General features: G+C 39.4%; 1 long non-coding RNA gene across 1 annotated transcript; it reads right to left on the reverse strand.

The window, feature by feature from the left end:
• Positions 1–2850: 2850 nt before the first annotated feature.
• Positions 2851–7152, reverse strand: LOC148225443 (uncharacterized). The gene is made up of 3 exons (XR_015804171.1): positions 6935–7152; positions 6229–6338; positions 2851–4062 (listed from the first exon to the last, which is right to left on the reverse strand). It is a non-coding gene; the product is annotated as an uncharacterized LOC148225443 (long non-coding RNA).
• Positions 7153–22226: the final 15074 nt, after the last annotated feature.

The raw sequence follows: 22226 nt of genomic DNA on the forward strand, positions 1-22226 counted from the left end.
AAAACAAGCTGTCTTCTGCTTCCTGGCCCTTGTAAAGGCATTTGTGACTGTACCGAGAACCTGGACTATGCTTTTGTGTTAAGATGATCACAGTGCAATTCAGGGAAGCTCAGTTTGCTACAAGATTGCAATGACTTTCTTTTTAAGACACAAAATTGAAGTCAGATGCTGATCAGGAGATCTGAGTGAAACTGGCTTTTCAGCCACTGTACTGCATCTCCATTTTTCAGCAACAATAAAATAGCTACAAAAGAAAGGGACTGTAATGATGCTGATGATGGCCAAGATAGAAGAGCTTCAAGCAATACACAACACTCTGATATCCATTAGGATAAGATGAAAAGATGGACGAGTTCCCACAGCAGGCCCAGTAGAGAGGAATTTTTGGGTATTTTCAGTGTTATGTCAAAGTCTTGGGAAGAAGGGAAGAGTGGGAAGGGGTAAAGTTTGCAGGCACAGACTGAGGTACACAGTACAGAAAACACCTTTCAGAGACAGGCTGAAATACTAAAAAAATTGAACGCCATGCAGAAGCAGCTCCTTTCTATTTCCATTCCCACTTCTCATCAGTGAGGTGAGTCCAGACCTCCTAAAGATGCTCAGCCACATCTGTGGCAGGGAATGAGGGCTTGCCTACCCAGGAAGGCCATTGTTACAGGGGAAGACAAACCCCTCAGGGAGGAAAAGAAAGTGCTTTGAGCAATCAGTACCAAGCCCCCCTGCCCATGGTCCCTCACCACTTTGAAACACTAATGGCCTCTTCATTGAAGAAAGTCAAAGGTGACTGACAAGAACTATTGCAGAACATCGCCGTGCAGTCACCCTCTTCCATAGCAACCTGACAATGACTTGCAGAAGGAAATCCTGCAGTCATGCATGGCCTAGCACATCTGGCAAAGTTTCTGCTTTTCAACTGTCATCAAGAAGGACATGGAAAAAGAGAGCCCTAACCCAGAGCCACCTGATTTCTCTAAGAGATAACCCAGCTGCTGTCCCATGTTCTGATACCATAATGAAGAAAAAAACCCCAAAGATTAATTTTGAACCATCTATAGGATTAACCTTACATCATTATTTTCTTTCTGCTCACCCTATTCAGACATACCTACATGAGACTATCAGGGTGTCTTGGCTTTTTGGGTTGCAGTTGGTGTTTTTTAAAGTTTTGCAGACTTTTCAGAGGAATTTTTGAAGGTGTCTGGACTGGAAATACCCTCAGGCTATAAGAATATCACCATTCTAAAATTCACTCTGGCTACAAGGACCTGAACAAAAAACCATTATTAACTGCCAACCCCTGATGCAGTTGAGACCAAAATAGATTGCAAGTATTTTGGCAGAAGATTGCTGACCCTTTTACTTAAACCTGAAAAGCTGAACAGACTACATCCTGCAGAAAAACACCTTGAACACTCTGGAAAATGAGAATTCTCCCAGCATGCTTTTGATGCTCACTAGTAGGTCCACAAGCTGCTTAAGGGTGATTCCTCAGACAAAATAATGCTTTTACCTGGAAACAGCATAGCAGAAATAGATGGAAAATTAAACTGAACAAACCAATGATGCATGGAAGAGTTACCCATTGAAATAAAGAAATTAGTTTTCTTCTCCAGTCAAAGAATCTTCATAGTTTGTTATTCATTTGGAAAGTTATCAGTGTTTTAGCCTTGCAAAAGATAAACTTGTTCTAGGCACATTTATTTTCCAGTTTCAAACTTAAAGGCACCTGAAAAGTCTCTTTTCAATACCACAGTGACTGCTTTACTTATGTAGTCAAATTAATGTTTGATCAGCTTTCTGAAGGAAGAATGAATTGAGAAATGCAGAAGGATGTTAATTCATGATGCTCTAAGAAAGCATTTCTGATTTCACATTAAAGCAAATTTAGAGGTTTCAAACAACTGAGCTATCAGTGCTAGAAGTGGTATCAAGTCCTGTTAGTACCAATATTATGTTTGTTTTGTTTTATGTATGTTTGAGAGCTTCTTAGTTAAACACATACTACACATTCTCTGGTGCTTGGCTCCCACCACCTGGATCACTCACACTTGTGAGTTTTCCTTGGCCATGACACACTTTTTAAGGAAAATCCCTTCAGAAAAGGTTTTAACAGTGCAGAAAAACATCTCACACACAGCGTTGAATATTTCACCGAGTTCTGGACATCTCAGAATGCAATTGCATACTCTGAGAAAAATATTCTTACTTTTTGGAATATCTGCTTGGTGAAGAGCACAGTACCACAGAAGTGGAACTCAAGAGCCAGCACACAGAGCAAGGCCAGCAAAACAAAGCACTTCATATAAGGTCAAATGAAAGGTGTTATTCCACCAAAAATAGAAAATTCTGGAGGAAAGGATGAGGGTGGACAATAGAAAGCAAGCAATCAAGTTTTCCACAATGCTTACTTCTCAGGCTGGAAAAGTTAGAGAATGTTCAAAAAGAAAAACACCTAATGTCAACATGGTATCAAGTGGGAACCACAAGGCAGCTGCTCTGAGGCAGAATCCTAGCTGTAAACAGGCTTGGAAAATTGAATAAGGCAAATATCTGGCTCCTAGCAAGACCCAAAAGTTGCAGTAACATTAACTTGGTGCCTTTGCTCTGAAGCAGTAGAGCAGAAAGCATTATAGTAGGTGAATATTAGATGATAAGGTAGGGGGAACACTTAAAACAATAAAGCTGTGCCACTCTTCCCCAGAGGATTTTGCAGCAGGCTCCAGTTTATTGCAAACTCAATAGAAAATAACCTGAAAAGTTGCACATGGCTCTTCTACTTGAAATGGTTGCCCAGAGTAAACCTCAGGCCAAAGAAAATCACAGTCAAAACATTAAGCCTTGATAAAACAATCCCTTTTTAAATAGCAATATTTATTGTGCATTTAAAAGCATTATAACTACAGGTGGCATGCGGTACAGCATTTTTGCACAGATGACTTTGTATTACATTCACCTATCATAAGTATTCAGGTGTGACCAAAAACATATTGTAAATAACTAAATTTGAGGCATAGCTTTCAAGAAGTTTTATGAATCTATGAAATACCTAAGAAATTTTCAATTATATTTCCCTGCTCTGAAACAGCAACCACTTAAAAAGGTGAAGCCTTTTCCCCTATCACACCTTAAGGTATGTAAGAGATTCTTGCATTTTTTCACTAGTCTCTGCATGATTCAGAGGCCAAACAGCTGAGGGCACCTTTAAAAACCTATTTAGGATGTAGAAGTCATGAACAAGAAAAGGAAAAAGGTGGAAAGAAGTATTACAAATAGCTCTGAATTCCCTGTTACTCTTTTCTGATTTAGTCTTTTCATAGAGGGGAAAAAAGAAAGGCTCATCAGCTACAAGAGAAAATCACTGATCACATCTAGATGCAAGTTCACTGTTCCGCTTCTCCTGAGCCTCCTGGAGTTTGTTCCCTCATGACACTGAAATCAGAATCCATTTACTCATGGATAATTAGTAGAAGGGGAGTTGGGGTTTTTTGGGGGGTGAGTCCTTTCCAAGTTTTCTGAAAAACTATAAAACCTAAAAACTCAGCAGTAATATAAATCTAAAGAGCTGATTTTTATGGAATTTATTCCAGGCCCCAACTACTATCAAAATTTCTAGTTACTTTCACTAAAAGAATTCAGAAAAAGTACAAGAGAAATTGCCCACTCCTCATGCAAGAGCATCTGCAGTACCAAGGAGAAGTCATAAATCCACTTTCCAGTTAAATTTCTACAAAATTAGGTTTCCAGGCAAAAAAAGAAATTCAGTGGAGTGAAACTGTCATATGGCACCACCTTCTTTATGGGATCTCCTATATGAAACAAGTACAGAGAGGTACTGTATAGCCCTCATTTTACCTCTTGCATTAAAAGTCCCATTTTCTCTGTCCTTTTGGATGTCTTAGGATTATGCTTTTAGACATCCAACATGCCCTTCACATCCAGAAGCTGTAGCTCTCATATAACACCCAAAGGAGGTCCGGGAGTTCAGAGTGGAGTTGAACATTGTGGATATGTGGCAGGGTGGGAAGAACACTCCAAGCACATACAACAGGCAAAGTCTCACAGCTGCAAGCCAAAAGAAATTGTCAGACCTATATATTCTCTCAACTCTTTTGTCTCATATGAGTGTAGCTTGCAATAGCCAGCTTTTGCAATAGCCAGAAATTCAATAACCTCTTTACAGATCTCATTCCACCTACCAGCATGAGTAAGAAACAGACTTGTGAGGAAAGTTTATGTGCTTTCTAGATGCCAAGGAAACATAGGCAGATAGGATTTTTCCAAGCTTAGGAAACAGAACTTTACAAAACTTGGGTACTAAAACATCTGCAGTGAGCACCAAGCAAGATTTTCTTGAAACACAGAATTGGTTGATTCATATCTGGCATAATGCAAAAATTCAAAACACTTTCACTTTATACTAGAAGATAAAGCTGTCACTCCCATGAGGAAATGGTACTGTCAGCATGGAAAATCCAGCATCTAGTCTTGATGAAGAGTAAAATAAAAATATGTATATATACACTTGCCTCTGGCCTCTGCTCTGCACCAGCAGACCTTAGTCTGTGCCTGCAACAGGCAGAATAGATGTCTTCAATCTCTTTGGTAAAAAAAAGCTGATGTGAAGAAATATCTCATATGACTGATGGCACTTACTCCAATGGTGTTACCATTTTCCAGCAGGCATTTTGCAGGCCATTCACAACAAAATGCACATCTGGTGATGTTTGTTCATCTCCAGGCTCATGCTCTTCAGTTTTTTCCCCTTTGCTCTCCTCTTCAAGTTCCAACAGGAAGCTATTTGCAAGCCTTGATTTCAATGGATTGGTGTCATCACTTTTGGCAAGACATTTGCTGAGATTACATCATTTCTTCCTATTTGAGCAGGTTGTTTACTCAGTTTTAAACATCTTTGTTTCTCCTTCCTGTTACCCCTCATTTTCCCTTCAGGGACTGAAGTATTGTGATTCAGTATTTTCAAACTCAAGCTTACATTTCCCTCAAAGATTCTTCTTTAGCAATGTAGTTCAGAATCCTTATGTTTGGTTTCCTGTGTTCCCTCATACAAAGATAAGTTTATTTGCATTATCATCTAATAGTTACACTGAAGTTTATAATTTGCAGTAAAGGCTTCAAAAGCTTCTGTCTGTAACTATCAGAGTTTCTAGCTCCTGAATTCTACCACAATAAAAGCTTTATAACAAGAATTTATATCTTGAACTTATCCTCATTTACATCATAAATACCCTAAAAATTATTTATTAGTACATGAGAAAGATCTCAGCTGTTGTACAGCAAAGCCAGACTTGATCACCCCAGTTTTGCCAGTTGCCAATCACTTTACCTTCCCACTCTTCCCCACCCTTGAATTTCTATCCAGCAGTTTAAACCTATTTAAAGCTCTGTGGAAGAAGGTTTTTTGAGAAATCTTACCAAGAATGGCTGATATGCTGTCAAAATAAAATGTTTGCAAGCTAGCTTTCCAGATAGGAATCTGAAATGACAGCCAGATATCAGGCAGAACCAGTCTGATGGAGGGAAGAAAGAAGCCCTAATGAGAATGGCTGCATGACTTCAGAACTGGATAGCTCTCCCATCACTTAATTTTGATGAACTAACCCTTCAGCAGAACAGCAAAATTAATTGTATTTCTAATTCCTCTCAGAATGCTAACAAAAAAAATTATAAACACCACTGAAATATTAACTACTGTCAAATTTCCTCACCAGCCATTAATTTATGTGCAAGAGATGCTCAAAAGCATAACTCCCTGTGGTCATTGGAGTTGCTGAACTCTGAATGCTTCAGTTGGTATGAAAAACATTTAGAAGCTTTTTCTGCTTATTAACAAAATAAAGGTCTGAAAAGCTATTGAGTTTGACTTCCTTTAACTTAGAACCCCACAATGTAATTTAGAATTACATTTTAAGTTCCACTTCTTTGTCTATAAAAGTATTATCTTTGCAATATTTCATGGAAATAGTTAATAGTTCAGAACATACAGAGCTATTGCTGAAATATTCAAATACTGTATTGCCACAATATTAATTCTTCTCATTTCAATCTTAAAGTTGTTAAAGACAAACATATTTCATATGAACTAGCGCCTTGTCTTTTCTGAATTCTAAAGCATGTCTTCCCATATTGCCATGAAATATTTCAAGGATGAAAATGATCCACTCAAAAGCCTGAAGCACTCGCCTTGGAAGTGGCAGATTTGTGTTCACATACCTGTTGTAGTGTGTGGGGCTGCTGCAGAAGAAACTGAGAGGCTCATTGGAGCACATTCAGGAGTTTTGTGGCTGGCCCGTTTCCATAGGAGGCAGATGTGATATCAGTTCCTTGCACAAAATCAAGCAGAACAGAGACAGGTTTTCCTTCAGTCTAAGAAGCACCTTATCCACTGGTTTGGGGATTTAATGGACATGTGCATAGAGTCCTGCAATCCCAGAAGTACATTCTAGGACCATTTTTTAAAGTGGAAAAGGACATTTGCTTTTACATGAGACTGGGCTGCACAAGCAAGGCTGACCTGGTTTAACAATCACCCTGGCTGTGCCTTAGCTGTAGTCATAGCACAAATGCAACAGCAGCATCTAAATGTTGGCCATGAGGCCCCTGCTATTACAGCTACATCTGTTAGACCCCTCTTGGACTTCAGCAATGCTCCCAAATGAGATGATGGGGTGGAAAAATACTGCAGTGCTGTATAGTGAGGACAAAACTCAGTTTTCAGCAGAAAAGCTCTGCATTGCTCCCAAAGTAATTTCTGCAGATGGTAAAACAGCAAGTAGGGTCCAAGCCTGGGAAACCAGCAATCTGAGCTGTTTATCAGGGAGCTGCTGCACAAGTTGTGCTCCTGTTGCTGGAACAAGATCCTGAGCACATTCCCATGATTAAAGCATTAACCCAGGCTGTGAGAAATGGTTTTACATACCTGATCTAAAGGAAGGCCTTTAGCAGATAGCCACATCCTAAGCAAGCTCTGGGTTACCAGCTCCACCATTTTTCTAGGAGGGGGAAGGGGTCATTCCTGCAAGGTGTGAGAACAGATTCCATTTCTAGAAAGTAAAGAAGCTTTTTTACACAACAGTAAAAGCAGCCAGTGAAATGGAATGGTGTATATGTCAGTGTGCATGGTGTGGAGTCATTCTAACAGTACACAGATCATATCTAACTTTTTATTAAGAACACTGGAAACAGCCTAAAGCAGGTGTTAAAAATGCATATTAATGTAAACATACTAAGATATTTATAGGTGTAATGACAAACTTATCTATCTTATTAGATTTAGGAACACTTTAGAATAATCTTAAAATTAACCTGAAATGCTGTTTAACTTAGAATTAATAGTTTGTCCATAAATTGTTTATTGTCAAATCATTTAATATGGTTTTAAATGAAGGTAAGTAACGTTAGAGCCTAAGTATCACTGATTTCCAATGAAACTTCACATTTCTTTTTAGGATCTAGAGAATAATTCATATGAGGACCAGCTGAGTGGTTGTTTAGCCTGGAGAAGAGGAGGCTCAAGGGAGACCTTATCACTCTCTATCACTACCTGAAAGGAGGTTGTAACAAGGTGAGGGTTGGCCTCTTCTCCCAGGCAACCAGCAACAGGATGAGAGGAGACAACTTCAAGCTGCTCCAGGGGAGGTTCAGGCTGGAAATCAGGAGGAATTGTTAGGGATTGGAATGGACTTCCCATGGAGATGGTGAAGTCACCAGAAACATTCAAGAAACAACTGGATATGGCACTTAGTGCCATGGTTTATTTGACAAGGTGGTATTTGGTCAAAGGTTGGATTTGGTGATTATGGAGGACCTTTCTGACCTTAATGATTCTATCATTATAATACCTAAGATACTAGAGAAGTAAATTTACATCCAAAAATCACTTAGGCTTTTTTTTGAAAACAAAACCTAGTCACCATAACTCACACATAAGTGATTGAATGATTATGCTCTTTTCTAATCCCAAAGCTGTTGCAATATGCCAGGAAAATATAGTGATGCTTCTATACAATACATAGGCATTGTAGCTTGTTCTGTTAACAAAATAATGTTTATTTTGACAGAAGCTGCTAGGAGCCTTGTGAATACTCTAATCTTACTGCCTACCCATTCCTCTGCTAAAGATCTTAGCACATCTGACAAAACACGCAGCTCCAAGAACGCTGAGATGTTTTCAAAGATCAGTAAAATCCTTTTCCTGCAGTTTATTCCTATTATCTATTTATCCTCCTACATGAGAGGAGGCTTGAGGGGTGTGGTCTGTGTTTCTGGGTGCATGTCAGGTAAGGACTTCTCCATGTCACATTGGAGAGTGAGTATTAAAGAGGTGAGCCTCATACTCTCCTGTGAAGGGTTAACCTCTGCTTCTCTCTCTGTCCTGGACTGTCTGGGGAGGCAGGCACCAGGCTGAGTGCCCAGCACCCTGGCAGCTTGCTGAGGTGCAGAAACATGCAGGTGTGCATGGGCACAGCACCCAGCTGAGCTGTGCTGAGCAGCAGGATGTGCACCTTGCTCAACCAGAAATGGCTCCTGAGGGATTAAGGCACATCTCAACTCCCCTCATAGTGCTCCTCTTTAGGCAGGATGCCAAGGAGGCAAAATATCATCAATGCTAATCAAGACTGTGGCATGTGTGTACATTATTTCCTTAGAAGGAGAGTATACTACAGCCTTAATAAAGGTCTCCAAATTGTCTGCTAATATTCTGCAATTGTATTACTCCCCTTTCCCCATCAGCACCACCCCATTTACTCTTCTCTCCAAGCTAGCTCTTAATTATAAATAAAATGCTATATGAGCCCTCTCATTTTTCTAAAATCTCCTATGCTTCCTTCCCAAATGAACTGCTTTGGCTTCAGCTTTTCAGGATGGTTTGGCCCAGCAAAACCTACTCTGAAAAAGAAAGCAAGAAATAACTTCCTCATTTAACTAATACATGTTCATGGCAAAAGGCAAGATGTCCCCCTGTCACCAAGAAAAACCATGTGCTCTCAGCAACACTCTAATAGTACACACAGATTTTAACCTGGAGTTAACTGGAACTAAAATATTTTGCTTTGTGCAAAATATGACACCTCACCCCACATGTTTTCACGGTGAATGGGTTTAAAATGTCTGTTCATTACCCTGAGATTCTCAGCCACTGGGCATGAGGACAGTCCAGACCCCCATGCTGCCCAGTCCTGCAGGGTTCAGTTCCTTTAAAATCTCCCAAGGAAAGCTGCTAATCCACAGTCACACACTTCAAGGTTTGGTTTTCAGATGACCTCCCCCTTTTATTGCTTGCAGCAGAGCAATTGTGCAGAACCCAGGGCAGGGGGAAAGGTATTTCAGATGGCTCATTTTGTTCCCCCTGCAAACACAAAGGGTGTCAGTAGCAAGAGACTGTGGATCTCCACTCATATATTTTGGTGTGGAGCTGTAGCATTTTGGGCAATCCTTTTGACTTTATGTAAGTTATTGCATAATCATATCTGAGGGGTGTTCAGTCACAGTGGACATTCAAAGGAGCTGAAGGATCTCAGCCACTAGGAGAAATAAATTAAAATGCAGAAAAATCGTCAGACCAGAGGCTCAGTTTTTCCTGTCTGTTTACATCACAAAAATGCTAATTACAATAATTTGATGTTGTCCAGATTGTAGCATTCCATCAAGTTAATGAATTTTAGCATGGTGACAATTGGTTTTTGTTTCTAAGTCTGCTGTACAGTATTCTCCTTTCACCGAAATGATTTTAAATCATTAAAATTTCAATAAATTTCAGAAATAATTTTGCATGTAAAGCATATGAGTATTTTGCAAAAGCTTTCCCAAAGTTTCAGCTCTCTATTTAAAAACATGCAGTTAATTTCTGTTAACTGGTCCTGCCATTCACAGTCACATCCAAAACATGCAAATCACGTCAGTCTTTCTACATCCATACATCATCCATAGCATCAGATTGTGCAGAATACTCTGTTTAAGAGTCAGAGAAGCACTCGGATTTGAAAGCAATCATTTCTGTGTTTTCAGAGAATGAAAATGTGCTGATGACTGAGCAACCTCACAGCTGCAGAAACAAATGGTATTTTTCCTTCTGACTGCCTCCACCAGCATCCTCACAGATGACTTTTGCATCCTTTTTCCTCAGTTACTGAAACACTCTGCATGTAGAGCCATGTGCATATTGATGTTCTGCTGTCAACAGAGGCTCGCACTGCAGAACTTCTAATTACAGACTTGGGCCCTGTCTAGATGATAGTCTGTCAAATTCATAAACTATAACTCTGTCATTTATGGCACCAGCTATGTGTGGCTTTCACGTGGAGCTTTTTTCTATTATTTTGATCCAGAGCATAAGGGTGTTAATGACATAGACACAAAAAGTAATTTTCGTTTAGAAAAAGACTTATGGGATGACATAGTCAGGGGCTAAGATAAAAGCGTGTCTTCTTTTAGGTATGGGTCAAGAATTTGTTCCTTTATATTGCATAAACCAAGTGTCTGCTTCAAATAGAGATAACCAATATAAAGAAGGCAAATGACTAAATGACCTGTGGGATGGAAATCCAAGCCCTTAATTACAAACAATTTGATCAAGGTCCATCAGGTGCTGAGCACTTCTTGCAGTGGGAGTGAAGAAGAAACAGAAGACATCCAGTACTTTCCAGGACTCAACTCTCATGTACAGTTTCTGCTAAACTGGAGTAACCTTTGATGGTGAATGATGCTATACCACAGTAGGCCAAACTCATCCTTTTAAGAATAAAAACTAACGCTTTTCAAATATGAATCTACACTGAATTGCAATTTTTGTCCATTTTTTGTTGTTGTTATTGTAATGTAAATTTATGCAAACTAGAACAATCCTCTCCCTCCTGAGTACAGGAAATATTAGATTTTTAATTTCATCTGCTGCAGTTAAAAAATTTACTAAGTGCTTTTTATGAAATTAATTATGAAAGTTTTAAAATAATTACCTTACAGAAATAATTACACCATCACCTCTGCCTTATATTAGCAAATAAGGTAAAGAAAAGAAGGAAAAAAAAATCCATGTGATATAATGTGCACAGGAGGGATGAATGGAGGAAGTCAGTCTTAAAATTAATGAGGTCGGAGATAACAGATGTTGAACAGAATAAATAACCATGCCGGTTTCTTATGTGATGGTGGTGAACCTATGAACCCAAACTCTAAGGACACTTGGACTCGAGCAGGGAGAAGCAGCATCAGTGCCTCCAAGCTGAAAGGCTGAATCCCTGCAGCCAAGACCTGACCCCAAGATAAAGCTTTTAAATTCTCTGGTCCTCCCTCAGGCTTTCTGTCTGTCACCTGGAGCAGCAATACTTAGCACATTTACATCTCTGATGTTATTACTGAGTCAGTTTTTACTCTTGAATGTGCAATTCTCTATCCTGAATGTACAAGAACACAGTATATCCAAAAGCACTAGTGCCAAATTCCATGCAATTTTACTGGCTTGCTGTTACTTAGAACTTTTGTAAATATTCCAAATATTTACACCTACAACCAGAAGAGAATCATTAAGTTTGGATTCAGGATATTAACTATAGCCAAGCATCCAGGTGTAACTAAAACCAGAATCATCCCAATAAAATATCATAGAATATCATATAATATCTTGAGTTGGAAAGAACTCAAGTGGTTCCTCACAGTCCGACTCCAAGATAATAAAGCATGTCTGCAGAACATTCCTCCTTGTCTAACGTGGTAGATTTAATATGCTTTACTGCTGTAGCAGCCAGAGTATTTCTTCTGAGCCTCATGAGCAGCAATCCCTCAGCTGCAGCAGCTGCTGTGTCATTCAGCCCAGGTTGCAGAATTACAATTCCCAGACCTCGTTTTTCCTTTAAGCCACTGAAGTACCTGACCCAAACATGGTCCTGGAACCTCAGAGTGATGGAGAAAATACTGAAAATGTGAATTAATAATTGTCTTGAGTCCTTCCTAAGGATATATCATTACCATTTTTCAAATGTTCTTCTTGATCATCTAGGAATTGTAAATGGAAGATGCAAACATCATCATGCTTGTTAATTCCTGCAGTAAAAAAATTATATTTTTCCTTACAAATTTTAAAGGCAGCATCGTGTATACACTGCAAGGTTCCATTTAAATTAAAAAACAAACAAACAAACAAAAAAAACCCCAACAAAACAAAACAAAAAAATCAAACCGTTAAAAAAGGTGTATGCAGTGTGCATTTTGCTTCAGTGACTCTGACCTTTAGAAATATTCAAGCTGCTGTTTGGTTTAACATTTCAGCAGCAAATACATTTTAATGCACAGAGGACTATTCTCAAAGTTCAGAAAACTGTTTGCATAGCTGAAAAAAGGACTAAAAGATTGTAACAGGAAAAAAATAGCTGTAGGTTCCTTCCAAGTGTAGAATAATCTGAAACCAAAAAGCTTGCTTATACACGGGCTGCCATCACGGACTTCTGATCACTCCCAGCTTCAGAGCAGCATTTCATAGCTTGGTTCAAAGATGACCAGGAAATCTTCCAGTATATCAATGATTATTTCTCTGGATTAAATCCTTCTCGCTTCTATTAGGCATTTTCCTGCAGCAATGTCACAGACCAGAATCAGAAATTATGTGGAAAGGACATAATTTCTACATAATTTCTGATTCTGCTGTGTGACAGACTATGAGGAGAGTGTCTGAAGACACCAGAAAATGGGTGAGGCTACACCATCACCACCCCATGGCTTCTGTCCTGGTTAGGGGTCACAAACCAGTCCACTGGTTTAGACATAGAAAGACCCCTAAGGCAGATCACTCTCACTTCAGCCAAAGTGGTTTCTTGTCGTTTTTTCCAGGGTTTAGTGGCATAATTTGACTTTAATCCCTCCAACTGGGCAACTGCTCTTTTTATAGCCATTGCTTTTCTTCTTCTCTATTGCATTATTTAAATATTCTCTCACAGATAGTGGCACTTGGGCAAAACATTTTTTAAATCAATTTAAAAAAAGACCTTCAAAGTATTGCTTCTGTGGAGATAAATTTTAGCATGACTTTACTAGATTACACTTTTATAGGAGTCAACATTACTCTGTTTATGGTTGTAGATATTTGAAGCTAAAAATGATCTTCAGGAAAAAAATATTAATGAAATATTGCCAAGCATACTGAAAATTAAGCATTGAATTATTCATCACATTATTCAGCTCAAGACCCTTCAAAAATATATTTTGTAAAATCCAGGACTAGCAACGCAGTGTATGAAGAAAACGACACTAAGAATCCAACTCATCCTTGGACTCCTACTTCGTTATCCTGTTCTCTAAGTGAACAGAGTTCAAGACCATGTTTTGTTGAAGAGTCCAAGAAAGCTTTCCTTGACTTCAATATATAAAACCCTGCCTTTATTGAAGATGAATTCGAATTTCTACTTGACCTCAAGACCTTTCACACCTGAAAAGAGACACAAAAAAAAGTATCTATGAGTTGCTGCACTTATTCCCAAAAACAGGCAGCAAGAGTAGGTGTGCAACTTCTTCCTGACTAAATCCTAATAGGCTGAAGGTACAGCAGGGAAAGCAGACCTCTAGCAAATGAGTTTGAACGCCCATAAAGTTTCTTGCTCCCAGGAACAACTTTGTCTCCTCGACATGCTTTACTGGGCTGTGTGGAGGTGACCTGCCAGTGCTCTCTCCCACACACTGACAGGGAGATGGCTCCAGGAAGTCTGAACATACAGGGACTAAATAAAACAGAGTTTCTTCACCCAAGAGGTGGTTATACTGCAGGACTTCATCACAGAACTTTGTGATTAAAAGACTTGGGTTCAAAATGGCTCTGGACAAATTAATGTGAAACCAATTAAACCTGATTATTAAATACAGATTTTGGTGCAAACATAAATAAACTCCTGAAACAGAAATAAAGCTCTTGAACTTCACTGGATACTGGCAAAGCACTCCAGGATATTACCAAGTTTACCCTGCCCTTCCCCTCTTCCCTGGCCTTCTGAGATTGCCTAGTCTTCCAAAAGGACCTTAAGGCTCATCTAGAACAACTTTCCTCACAGTCCCATGCTCTTCCTCCCTGCACTACTCCTGCCGCCAGCCAGGAATGTTCTGGAAAGATATCCCAGCACGATGGGAATAAAACAAGTCACTAAAAGAGCCATAAAGTTACATTTTACTTACAACAACATAACTTCTCAAAGCAGGCTGATCTTACAACAGATCAAAGTTCACTGACAAAAATACCTGCTTCCCATAAAAAAAAAAAAAACAGATGACAACTCTCACAACATAATATTCTAAGTCCTACCAGGATCCCCTAGAAAAATAATGACCCAAGTCAATTGTAGTACAGTCATGTTCCCAGAGCAATTTGTCTGAAGAACAGGGCTTAAATATCCACAGAGCTGTTCAGTGCTTGGGCTGTGAGTTACAAATATTTATCGATTTAGCTTTCCAACAGACTCAAGTGTTTAGCCTGTTGTCTAGCATGAAGGTATGTATTTCCCCCTTGAGTCCTGCCAGGAAAGCAGAGGATTTCTGCCAAACTAGTTGAATAGCAATAGTTTATTGCTATTTCTCCCATGGCTGTTAATACCACCGAGGCCCTTATGCCAACCTTCTGCACAAGGATTAATTTTACCCTCTGGCCTGCTACAAACATGGCAAGGCTGGCTGGTGCCTTCCTAATGGACCTGCTTGCTCCTCAGAGTAGCACTAACAAAGGAGCATTCTCCCTACCATAACCCAACTAAATATTTATAGCCAATATCCTTCCTGAAAACTGCATACATACATATTTTATGTGATAGAAAAGCCATTACAGAGAGAGGTACAATCCAACAATGCCACCAGATGATTTCCCAAACAATTCATTTTATTAGCTCCAGCTTTGTTCTTTGCCAGACATGAGACCATGAGAGCTGGTTTCCTAAATACCCACTGTACTTCACAAAACCAGACCCAAAACCAAAATCTCGACGGTATTTTTTTCCCCATTTAAAAACAGATCTAAGATGAACAGATAATCAGAAAATTTCCTTTGAAACAATTGTGTTTTCACTGATTCAGTTTCATAAGCTCACTGCTCATTGTACCCTGGCAGACACTCTGCACAGTGCATGCTTATAAAGCTATTATCTAAATCTGATGGTTTACAGTCCCCGAGGATTTGTCCACGTAAGTTTAACACAATGCTTATCAGCTGTAAGTGCCATAGGGATAGGGGTTTTAAATTATTCCCAGCCATCTGTAACTAAATTGGCCCAAAAAATTTCTATGCTTTTTGGTTCAATTCATCATACACATAATTTTAGTGCTGTTATCCTCAAAAAGGGACCCGAAGATGCTTTGCTTGCATCCACTTATTAAGCAAAAGAATCGTGACCCTGTTGTTCCTGCACCTATGTCACCTTACAAAGCCCGACCAACCAGCAATAACTTATTGAACAGAGAAAGCCAAAATCTCTTTAAATCTCAATTCCCCTTTTGTTGTCTTTTTTCAAGTTTCAACTTTATCAATATGCCTGCCTTTCGTCTTTTAAATAATTGGCAGTTGCTCAATTGCAAACACACCTTTCATCATTTAAAAAGCCCACAAATCTCATTATGCCCTCTCCTCCTGCATCCATGGAGAGCAACCCAGTAGGCATTTGTTAAACCTCTCCTTTGAAGTGCTATTGTTCTGATGTCATGGATGTCTCTTCCAACCGGAGCTTATGAAAGAGACAAATCGCTTTTCAGTCTCTCATTTCCACACAATTTAGGGACCATGTAAGGCAAGGAAATGAGAAATGATGCCTCTGTAAATTAGAAAAAACACAGATCTGGATTGTGTTCCCATCTGTGATACCACTGCTGCTCCTGCTCCTCACAGCACTCTGGGAACCTTGAAGTTCAGCCTCGAGGCAGAGAAGAGCCCAGGGAACCTGGATTTATCCCCTCAGAGACACTGACAGGCAGGCACAGGCAGCACAGAGCTGTAACACATGTGCTGCTACCTGGCACCTGCATCTGCTCTGCTGCAGCTGGGACAAAACACTCACCCTACAGCACTGCTTTGCCACAGCCTCTCTCCAAACACACAGGCAACAAGCACAGCTCCCAGCACCCATGGCTTAGGTGCAGAGGCAAAATTAAGACCCAAATATTTGATGTGGCATGAAATGTTACATAGCATATTCACACACATTTATGCATCTAGGAGCAGCCCAATGCCCACTCAGCTGTGTCAGGTGTATCTCCTGGGGAGGAACCACACCCCCCTATTCTACCTCGCAGGACTGCTCCAAAAGCAAGTGGGGATGTGCTGTGCAGATGCTTTTGGCACCTTCATGTGTCAGTTTGGCCACAAAGGCCACATTCACACACTCCCAGCAGGCTCAGCCTTGGCCATGGCTCAAGGTCTAAAGCCCTGGCACCCCACCAGCCACCATTTCCTGTGCTTGCTCAGGAAGAGCTCATGTTGTAAATAGAGCATCTCCCAGGCATTTCTGCTACAGCTATATAAAATGGTTGCAGCTCCCTACAGTATCATGTCTCTACCCCTTTGGAGTTCTTCTGTATTCCTGAATTTTTGCTATGCCTTCATTGTTACAGCCTTTATGCTCATGTCTCATTTATTTGATTTTATACCAACAAAATTATTTTGTTTACTTCAGTCTGCTTCAGTCTCTATGGTCTAGTGTGCAGTGCCGAATTACATATGAATATGTATATTTATATACACGTGTATATATATATATCAAGAACACATGAGCCTTTCATACGGAGCAGTCATAGCTAGAAACTAAAGAATGTCTTCTCTCAGGTATGTGGAGCAGATAAACTGTTAGGGGAACATTAGAGACCCGTTTTGGGCAACTGCATTTTGAAGAGGTGTTTGAAGAGAGAAGTTAAGACCTAGCAAAGAAGTGATAATCCTTGATCTAGTGTTAAATAGGCTGTAAATCCCATTGGAAAAGTATGGCATAAAAAAGAGAAAACAGCATTTTTATTTTCCAAATAATGACCAAATATAACAAGATTCTTTAGCTTGAAGTCCATGGTCCATGCTTGCTTACTTCACTCTGAAATTTAGACCACAAATTATGTTTCAAAATGTATATGGTGGCATATGTTTAAATTTCCCAATAAATAATTCTTTCTGGTTTTTTTCTCTCCTTTTCTTCTACCATTTAACAGGAAGCAACCAAAACTAACTTCTTTAATTAAAATTATTCTTCTAAATTTTGGGGTGATTTGTTAATCAATGTTCTGCATTTTCAGCAGAATTAAATTAATAAAAAATAAATTATTTTTTATGCTTATTCTCTCATTCAACTAAACAGAGTATTTGAGACCTGTCCATGTAAAATACATGTGCCAGCATGTTTTTCCTCTGCATTTCAAAATGACTAATAAAGTGGTGTTTCAGTAAACCTGTGCCAGCTAGCATTTCCAGAGCACTTCCAGATTTCAGAGAACAAAGTTGAAGATTTAGAGTGTTCATTTGTGATCAAAAAAACCCCCAAAACATAAGTCAGTGGTTTCAAAAGCACTGGAAACTTGGCAAAATAAATATTGTTCTGTAACACTGACTCCCCATCATACAGAACATAAGGAAATATAAATTTGTGAAGAGCTGTAGAAAACTTTAGAATTTTATTTTTTTTAATGACAAACATCTCAATTTAATAAACAGATTAATAAACTGGAGATCCAGAACTTTCCTTTCTAGAACAGAAAACCAGGGATTAATTTTTGAGACTAAATATGAATTATATTGCTTACACTCCATGGAAAGTCATTCATTTCACCTTTTCTATTAGTGATTTTCTATATGTCAATAGATATTCAGAGAGAATATGGCTTCAGCCTTAAAAAAAACAAAACAAAAACCAAAATTGAAATCATCCCCCAGAAAAAAAGTAGATTATCCAGCACATTGTACAAATGCAAATGAGCCACCACTAAAGAGATGTGTAGAGGATTCAATCCTCCTTTTGACCTTAGCTCTTATATGCAATTACCTGCCTTGTTTTAAATAGTTGTTCCCCAGCCAGTGAAAAACACCTGCTGTTTCCATAGATGTTAATCCCTCTTCAGCCCAACCAGAGCTCTGCTGCAACCATCCTTTCAGAGAATATAAGGATTTAGGATGCTGCAGACAACCATTTTCTTGGGCAGCCAGAGCTTACTCCCTTCCTAAATCATATGTATCATGATATATATATATATATATATACCCCCATAAGGATGGGATAAGTCAGACATGGCAACGACACTGCAGAGCCCTGGCAAAACCCTTATTCCCCTATTTTGTACAACTCAGGTCACTAAATAACACTGATATTCTGAACTCAAAAATGCCAGAATCTCCAGGGAGAATTTACTGACACTTTGTAAATATTTGTGGACATTTTACAGGCATTTCAAAGGGGTTTTCTGTATATTAAGGAAATTATATCTGTGTGCTATAGCAAGGATGGGAAGGGGTGGTTAATGAGGATGTATTGGCAATTGGGGCACCTGAGTGGGGTGTTTCCCAGAGGAGTTGTGGATGCTCCATATCTGGAAGTTTCCACAGAGTTTTGAGTAACTTGGTCTAGTGGAAAGTGTCCCTGCCAACCATGGCAGGGGGCTCAAACCAGATGATCTTTAGAGGTCCCTTCCAACCCAAACCGTTTTGTAATTAATTCTATTGTCTTTGTTCAGTTCACAAAGACTCACAATAAAACTCAGCAACCATCTGTCAGGATTCAAATCATAGTGAAGTACCACAGAATTAAGGAGAAACTGCTTCTTGCAGTCTAAAAGGTAAAACACCTTGCAAATTTGCAAGGAAGCACAGTAAGGATTTCTGCTTATGGATTATTGTACCCTCGTAGCCACAAATGCAGAGCTGATGCCTTTTCCACAAAGAGGGAAAAGTGTGCAGTAAAAAAAAATTATCTGAATGGGTCTTTTTCCTTCCTAACTCTGAGATCTGTCCCCCACCAAACTAATTCAACAAATTAACATTTGTCACTGTCCAGACTGCTGGTAATCCATCCTCTGCTGTATTCTACACATCTAAAGACAGAGGCTGAGTAGTAAACCAGTGTCTTGACTGTGATCACAATTTTTTTTATGGCTAAACACCTCACTGCACATGCTCAAGTTCTAATTATAAAAAACAGTGCTCAACTTCTAAACACCCAGGCTCTGCAGCTAACGCAGCAGGTGAGGGATGAGGGATCCTGCTCCAAGCAAACATGGGAGATGCTGTCAGTGTGCTCAAGGCCAAGTAAAAAGAGCAACAGCCCCATCAGGGCAGGGAGAAACTGCTGCCATAGAAGTAATTTGCAAAAGAAGATTTCATTCCACACCTGAAATCACAACAGATTTAAACAGGTTGTGTCTGGGATTGGCATTTTAGATACCACTTAGTTCAAGAAGTTTCCTTATCCTGTTCATTTACTGTTGCTTCCCAAGCATCAAATCCTTCTTCTTATCCTATGGCCTCCACTTACTCTCCTAATAACAAGGCTGTTTTCCTCCAGTCAAAATATATAAAAGGATAGATTTTGACTTATGTAATTACTGCAGCTCATTTAGATCAAACCAATGGCATCAGTTAATCATATAACTGCTGGCAACAATAACAAAATCCAGTTCTAAACACAAAATTAAGTCAAATAAATTAAAGAACAAACTACCCTGATGGAATCACAACCTGCTCATAAGGCATTTTATGAGAAAACTTGATCTAAATAAATCCAATAAGGTAGTTATCCACTCAATACTGCTTTTATTCAAGTGGATGATATTTTACAATGAATTTTAGAGAGAAACAATAAACTTCTACATTAAAAATCAAGACAATATTATATCAGCTCCTCTGTGGAAATGAAAGCCATTTCCAACCCAGGTGTTAAGTGGATTAATTTATGTTGCCATATATGAAGAAATCAAGTTTACCTGGCTGGATTTAATTTCCATTCTACTTAGGGAGACTTCCCATTAAGTCAGAAAAGAATTTAAGCTATTTATGAACTTGAGTCTAAATGAAAAAAACTCCAAGCCTCAAAGTAGTGGTTTGACTTCTCATTCAGACTGCAAACACTCACATCCAAAAACTTCATCTGCCTATTTTGAGCTGTCAGTTTTAAACCAGGTATCTCTCTCCAGCTGGGTGTTGTGACTACCAGCGTGGGGTTCTTTGGGAAGTGTCTCCATTTGCTTTGCTGGAGCAGATCCAGTCTGTGTAGCTGATTCACTGACTCGGATTTGACCTGTTTTCTCTGTCTATAGCAAGTGCTCAGACTATTTTGTCCCTTCTCTGCCCCAATATTTAATGTCCAATGTGAGACAGTGTCATGCATCAAGAGACAGTCTGTTTCCAGCATCAGCTCCACCACCCACTTGGAGCTGGATGAAAACTACAATCATCCAAAGATACTGAATTCCAACTGGGAACCCCTCAGCTCCAGTTCATTCTCTTATGTTTGAACCATTAATTCAACAGCTAATAATTATCTCTTTTTAAAGTAAATGTGCAGGATGGGTGGTAGAGGGATCAGAGTAGTTACCAATACCATTATTAAACGATTTATTTAAGGTGAAAAAATGGCTAACAGCTCATCACCTAAACAAAATTTTTAAGACTGCAAAAATAAGAAAAAGTACTGCTGCATTAACAATCACCCTGTTAAACTTCGGAAACACCTCAAAGCAAATCCGCCCAGGAAGAAGACGGCAAATCCTCTTAATTAGAGCTTGTTATGTAGCTACATGCATGCAAAAGCAGTCCTGTGTTTCAGGAAAACATGTTAGAATTCTAAATCTTGCAAGAAAAAATAGGAGTTAACTTTTCCTTAGCTCCAGAACTAGAAAAGGCAGGAAAGCTTCATCCTCTCTGCTAACAAAATCAGGAAAACACACATAAACACATATTAATATATATATATAAATTACCCTTACATGCAATGATATTCCAAAGCTTTAAAGGCTTTTATAGAATCAGACTAGTCATATTCCTCAGGAATGCAAATGGGCTCACTCACAGCAGCCAATATTTATTTAGGTTATGTTGGTGATATTTTGGGTTATCAGCCATCAAAGGATGAAGAACAAGAGAAAAAGGATCAACACTTAAAACAAAGGCAGTTGATATTGCATTCTCTGAGAATGGGGACCCAGAACCAACAAGCCAGGCCTTTGCTGATCTTTTATGAACCTCTCTTATAATCACAAGACAATGCTCTGCTTCCACAAATTCCAGGATTGACAGTCCTTCAGGGATAGTGGCCAAGCCCTAGGAAATATTAACAGAGAAGCAGAGGAGTGATTCTGGTTCAGGTCCCTCCCATCTCCCAGTGCAAACCTCCTCCATTCCCTGCTGCACCATCACCTGGTGCACAGACCTGGTGAACGTGCCTGTATCCTCCAGTTCAGGAGACAGAGGCCTCTGCAAGGATCTGTCCAGGGAAACCAGATCACTGAATTGGCCTTTAAAAGGGATGAAATCAGGAGTGCACCAGAGCAGCTAAACACAGCAGATCCCTCACTGGTGCCCTGTTCAAGCTGCTATAGCAGTCTGGGGAGAAAGGGGTCACCAAACAATGCCCTGCACTGCTGATGGGGTCTGCTAAAAGAGCTAGGCTCTTTTCATGAAAACCTTCTTGTTTAGTACAACCAGTGGCCTCCTGATGCCATGCCTCGGGAGGGAGGCTATGCAGCCAGCTAGCTGTGGAGCCTGCTCATTTCCCCTGGTGTAAACCCAGCTGTTCTTATAACAAATTGCATCCGAACACAGATTGCTTTGGTTTAACCTCTTTGGATACTACATATCTCTGAATTAATTAAGCAGCATCACTAAGTTATTTGTGCTACACGGGAGCTCTTGATAATGTTGCAACCTTTAGTTTTAATTCCTTTACTGCTAAGTTGTGCTGAGAAAAAGCACTTTCTTTTACTTCAGTCACCACTTAGTAGCACTAGATACTAATTTTCAAAAATGCATTTCAGCTAAAGTAATGTCTATTAGAAGAAAATTCCCAAACATTTAGAGAAGCTTTATGCAGACCCCATTGTAAGAGCCTTTCATGGCAATTATTGTATTCAAAAGACAATAGCCAAAAGGTACTTTAAAGGGATAGGTGAGTTACTACCTGATCTGGCAGCAGAGGTTCTTAAAGGTCAGAAAAGTCAACAAAACCATTAAGGGTTTTAGCCTTTGGTCATCAGTGAGGAGGCTCTCTGAAAGCAAAACAGAAATG

This window comes from Sturnus vulgaris, chromosome 1, assembly GCF_052056855.1.
Source record: "Sturnus vulgaris isolate bStuVul1 chromosome 1, bStuVul1.hap1, whole genome shotgun sequence".
Lineage (NCBI taxonomy): Eukaryota > Metazoa > Chordata > Aves > Passeriformes > Sturnidae > Sturnus > Sturnus vulgaris.